The sequence below is a fragment of the Anopheles coustani genome, chromosome 3, assembly GCF_943734705.1.
Source record: "Anopheles coustani chromosome 3, idAnoCousDA_361_x.2, whole genome shotgun sequence".
Lineage (NCBI taxonomy): Eukaryota > Metazoa > Arthropoda > Insecta > Diptera > Culicidae > Anopheles > Anopheles coustani.
In genome coordinates, this window is record NC_071288.1 from 89,407,833 (window position 1) to 89,414,021 (window position 6,189).

Sequence of the window (6,189 nt, forward strand, 5' to 3'; positions counted from 1 at the left end):
AGACTTACTTTTATCTATTACATATTTAAACAACAGTTAATGTAGGTTCACTGTGCCAGTGTGTTGTTAAAGTGTTGTGTTTACTTGAGGCTTTGTATTTTGTTTTTTGTTTTACTGAACCTTTTATGTAATAGCAATTGTAACAGACCGTTTTTGTGACAATTGCTTGCACTGCCCTTTTTAATCGGTTTGTATACCCATCCCACTTCCATTAGGCGAATGACATCCGCTTTGGGATGTAAAATTATTTGGCAAGAGAAAGGCTAGCTACATATTGTCTGGGGACGCACGATTCTGAACCTCGGTGTAAAATTTGCTACCGGTTTTTGCTACAATTCATACCGATGGAAAAAAGAAAACCGGCAGAAAAAAATAGGGTACCAGCAAGAATTTCGCTTTACATTGCGCAAAATGCAAAATGCAGCACACAATTCATTACGGGCGTTTGGTTAGCGTTAAACGTATCCGGCACACCGAGCAAGCAAACCGTGACGACATGCACCGGATGGAGTGGAGTTTTGCATGAAGGTTCATAACTGCAGTCGAGCGGCAACGGAAAGCGTGAGTTTTGTAGATGGTGCCACCGTACGGGGGAGCGGGATTCCTGCGGGTCTATCACGCTAGCATAAGCCAGGCCGAGGGGTGGGTATGGATGGGGTGGCGCTTATCTATTCATATTCCGCACCACCATTGCTCGGGATGGCCATCTTCTACCCGGAGCCAGAAGCAGGCAGCCAAAAGGGAAAACCGGTTTTCCGGTTTGGCGCAATGAGGACAAATGCCTCCGGGGAGGCTGCAGGAAGTGGGCCCGGGGAAACGGGTTGAAGCATGTCGATGGTGGAGAAGGTTTCGTAAGGACGGGATATCATGGTTGTGTTTTAGATTTTCTTCCACACGACCGACCCCCGCACCGGTTCCCCTTTTTTCTACGCTCGAGTTAATACTTCATGCTTTACTTTTCTTTGGTGTTTTCTTTTTGCTTTCAAACTGCCCCACAAATGGAAATGAAAAACCGTACCTAACAAATGCAAAGAGAAACGGGATACTTACTCCAAGAGCGAGAGAAATGTAGTCTCATCCTTCCTTCAGGCCCGGGTCGTGGTCTTTTCCATACACGAAGCGGTAGTGATGATTATTTTATTTATGAAACATTCTCACGTAAGTGAAAAACTTCGTTCCACTAATCACGCCCCTCTGTGTATGTATGTGTGTATGTGTTTTCGTGGGAAAACCAGGGGAATGAACTGAAACGAACGGCACGGTTGGCCGGTTTATCGTACTCGATCTCTCGATGCCTTGTTGGAGGATGGGTTTGAGTGGGCTCAAATAGAATTACAGCTGGTGAGGTTTTTTTTTTGAGAACAATAAAATTTGCTGGAAAAGCGAGCACCACACATAATTACCTGTTGATTGTTGTTTGCCTCTTCTACTCGCGAAGGGTTTTTGCTAAGGGTCTTGAAAGCAGCAATTATTTTCTTTCATTTACTAAACAATTCAACACATGAGTAATGGTTTCTATTTTAATTATCCCAAATCTCGTTTTTTAGTGGTGTTCCTCTCTTGAAGAGCATTTGCATAATTAGTCCTGGAGTTTTGTTTGAATATAAATATATTAACAGCCTTAAAAAGATGTTGATACGTAGAATCATATTCCAAATGAAGACTCAGTTAGGATAGCACAGCTCAATGGATTTACTTTCGCCGGATCTTTTTAAGCCCAATGGCTGCGGTGCTCTTTGCTCGGGGAGGAAAGGAGATGCGATCGGAACGTATGCAGCAAAGGACCGTCTCGTTGCCCATGCCGGACACGTAAACAGTTTGCTTCCAACTACTTTTCAACTGTTTAGTAATGAGCCGTAGTCGTCCAGGCAGCGCGTGTGTGCCGGGAATGGCAAACGAAGCAAATTAAACTCGGTCACACGGGTCAGGCCGCCACGAGAACCTCGGGAAAATTGTTCGAGAAGGTGCACAAACTCCCTACATACGAAGGCTACCACGTTCGAGGAGTTTATTTTACGCCTGTTTGATTCTTTTCTTTCATTAGAAATCCAATAAAAATTAAAGTGTGCTCGGTGTACTAGCATTGATTCTTCTTATAATTTATTTATTTATTTTTGGGCTTCTTGTTATTCGCCCCGAGGGCTTTATAAGATCTATCTTAATAATTTGCATTTCATCTGTTGTGCGTTTATTTGTTGTTTATATGATCTTTTTCTGCCCTTTAAACTGTTCCCTGTTTTAAGATTACTTAAATTATATTACTATGATCTGATGTCTGTTTACGGTGATGCAAAGATGTTTTAAAAGTCTTTCATGAATTTTCACCAGATCATTATATAAATTTAGTGTTTTCATTTTGTTTAGCCAATTGAAGGCTATAAAATGGACGTGTCTTGTGCTCGATGTGCTTTGAAATGAATAAGTACATCTGCTACAGAAAACTACTTATTTGAAACACACAACGCATGCAGCATGTTTATCCGGAATAAATCACTCATCCTATTTTTAAGGAAGAACACAACCTAATATGCACACAACTTATCGATACAACTGCCATGGACGTATGTCAATCGTCAACGGAAACAATACACCATCTTGTAAAGCATCGAACTGGATGCACCACTGCGTCTTGTAGTTCTGAACCGATTGCTTCCTTATGTTATTGAACCAGCTGATAGGATGATTTGATTTTTGTATTAGCACGCTTCGCTGGAAACTTGCGCCAGAAAGGGAACTGAGGCGCTCGTACAACAACCGTTCTCGGAAGACGATCAACTTTTGCCCCGGAAGTTTTTTTCTATCTCCCTTTTGCAAACTCCTAACTGTGCCAGAAGCGTATTACATTTAGATTTCATTTCAAAGCAGCGGAAATGCGTTGCAAAAGAGATTCGCAATGTTTAGTTGTAGTTGCGTGACGCCGGGGGAGATATATGTGGCATTGGATGCAATAGTCTGCCAACGCTGGCAAGCAAACCATATGTTGCTGCAACAAAACGAAGGAAAAGGAAGCATTGCAGCAACAGTAGCCAGCCTAGAGGGGGCCAACGGGGCCTGGCGGGAGCCATGATGCATCATAACAATGTCTATTTATTGCTTGTGAATTAGTTTTGCCTCCGAAGCACGTGAAGGCCACGCGGTACGGAGCGTCGAAAGGCTTTCCGAGGGCGCACCCCGAGGCATCCAGACAGGATGGCTGGCATTTCCGTGAAGCAGTGCAGATCGGAATGAGCGTTGTTTATGTTTTGCCCGAACGATGCCGAGTGCCACCGTTGTGTGCAAAATCCGGCCGGCCGGTCGACCTCGCCGTATCCTGTGCTTTAATATCTATAGGGGATTTCGGGCTCCGGGTCGGTTGCGGATGATGCCCGTCAGTGAACAGTGGGGATTATCGATACGATTCAGGGATAAAATTAGTCGTTTTTAAGTATGCACTACTTGATCAAAGCAAGCTACGTGTATGGTAAAGACATAGATGTTTATGCTGTAGAGCTTGGTTCTTCGATACTGTCGTGATCTCTACGAATCTTTGCTTCATGTACTTCAATTTACAAATTATAAGTATTATTTTCCCTCAATTTGCTTTGTTTTGTCCGACTTGTCACCATCCACTCTGGTCAAGATCAATCACATGACTGTCTCACTTCAATATATCCACGTTTCCGTACTTTTTCATTTCGCAGAATTATTTCTGTTCTAGCAGGCTATAGCTCGTCCAATATCCATTGCCAACTAGCTTGCGTATGATTTCAATATTTTTTTTAAAACACATTCGAATTCGACGTTTCGTTGCATCGCATTCATATAATCCCTTATTATTCATTTTGGTCAATTCGTTCAATTATTCTTAATCTATCTAACTAGGTTCAATGCCTGCCGATACTACTGTACTTTATAATTATTTTCGTCAGTGGTAGCTTTATTAGTCACTGTACTGCCACTGTGTAGAAATGTACTCGCTTTTTATCGTTACGGCTTTGGAAATACATTTTTTATCTTTTTTACCAATATCTGTTCAATTTGGACTATGTTATATTTATATTATTTATAATGAATACAAAAATATACTTTGGATCTTAATTTGTGACAGATAGGCTTCATATTTTTATTTTGGAGCAATAAGTAGAATTTTTACTATCTAATTCAATCTACAGATATTCTATTCAATCTCAAACTTCAAGTGGGAGACGGATTTACAATCCGTGCATTTTTTATTATAATTTATTGTGAAATTTCACTGCCATGTCCGCTTCTATTTTTATAATATTATCATATTTGAAGCGAATGTTATTTAAAATCATTTGACATTGAATTGTTTTTTTGTTGTCCTATTTTTAACTTCAGGCTCTTTTTGGCTTGAAATTTATTGATAAGGACACAACATTTTATATAATTTTTATCCTACCTTACTCCCACTGTGCACTGGGGTTGAATAATGGAACACCGGTGCTCCTGGAGTGGGGCAGAGTAATTTATGGCTTTCGCACACGTTTGTTTCGTTTTCGAGCGCTCCGAAAGCTGCAACCCGTGGCAGAAGACGTTCCCATCCGTTCCCTTTTCGCTTGGCGTTGTTTTTCCTTGCGGGTCGTTAGGTGCCGTGTTTGTTTCCACCGGCCGTGTCCGAGGCCGAGGGACGTGCCGGTATTGCACTTTTTTGGCACACCGGCACTCACCCCCGAAGCCGCCGCTATCTCGAGGAGCACCTTTCGTCAATAAGAAACGCAAACAAAGAAGACAAACTAGCGAAATAGGAAATAAGAGGGGGAAAAGGAATAGAAGGAAGCGATTCTAACCTCAAATTTCCAAACCAATATCCAAAAGCAGTTGCTTTATGGAGCCATGGTGAAACCTCTCGGGGAAGGGGTTATTCCGACGGAATCTGAGGGTAAGTTCATGAATAATAAACAAATAAATAATGTAGAGAATAGGGTAAAATTTCTGCTCCATTATTTCTAGCCCCCTCCCCGTTTCCCGACGCGCCCTCCAGGTGGTCCGGCGTTGGCGTTGGCGTGTTGGTCACTAATTCAAGGCGACAGTGGCGTACACCGCTGCGGGGATCTGAAGACAAATCACAATCCTTACAAATGGCACCCAAAATCTTTCCCCTTTTCGCCTGAAGAAAGATTCGTTTCGTTTGTGCAATGCGAGCGCTTACGAATAACTCCCCGGTGCTGTTCAGTTAAACGTTTTGTTTAGGAAGTGGAGAACAAATTCAATCCCTCCAGGATATAGCAAAGGTATTCACAGAGAGAGAGGGCGAGCTCCATATCCTTAGAATAATAGTGTGCTTTATTGCTATAATGTGGCACGAGTAGTTTGGGGCAAACTTTGCCATGATTAAACCGAACCGGGGTTTGCTCGCTTTTGATAGTGTCTGTGCAAACAGGTCTGCGCTTGGGAGTTGAGTCAAGCTTGGCCTCTGTTCCATTGTGGATGCATGTGGCGCTTTCCGTATGGCATGAGCGAGTTCAGCGAGTCTTCAAAAGCGACAAAGGAAGGTGGAAAAAAGGAGCTTAGTTGCACTCCGTGTGCTTCTGGGCTCCAAAGCTGTGGCATAGTTAAGGGTGCTTTATTTTCTTCCCCGTTGATCCATTCTTTGTGGGGGTGGTCCCCTTTGCGGACAAGACGATCCCCTCCCTCCCTGCGGGCGTCAGACTGCTGCGGACAAAATATTGCATTACAGTCAAAGTTTTATTAACGTTTAAAAGTAGTTTCACTCACTCAGCGCAAGCATTTACCGGTGCTTCGGAAAACAAACTTCACTCCGGCCATCCCGGGTCTCCCGCTTTACGAGCCACCTTAGCTAGTTGGTTCGTCCGTGGGAATTTGTTGCAGCACCATATTATTGTGCCGAGCGGGTTTATGCGGGGCGCTTGCTCGCGCTTGTTGCTCTTTAGTTTTTCATCAGCTTGCAAGCTTGCTGCACCGTCGACCAGTCTTTTCATAAATGGTGGCCTTGTCTTTCCCTTTTTTCCCCAACCTCGCCTGTCTAGAAGTCGATCAAAATGAAGCTCTAAGTGGCTGTAAGTAGCTGCTAGCGATCGCTACCGAATGACATAAAGTTCTTAGTCTCCGGAGGGAAGTACATCAGGCAAACGTCAATTACTCCCCAAGGCAAGCGGACATCAGGTTTTTGAAGCAGACCGAAAACATCTATCGTGGGTATTGAAGGCAACAGAGCTAAGCTCTGGC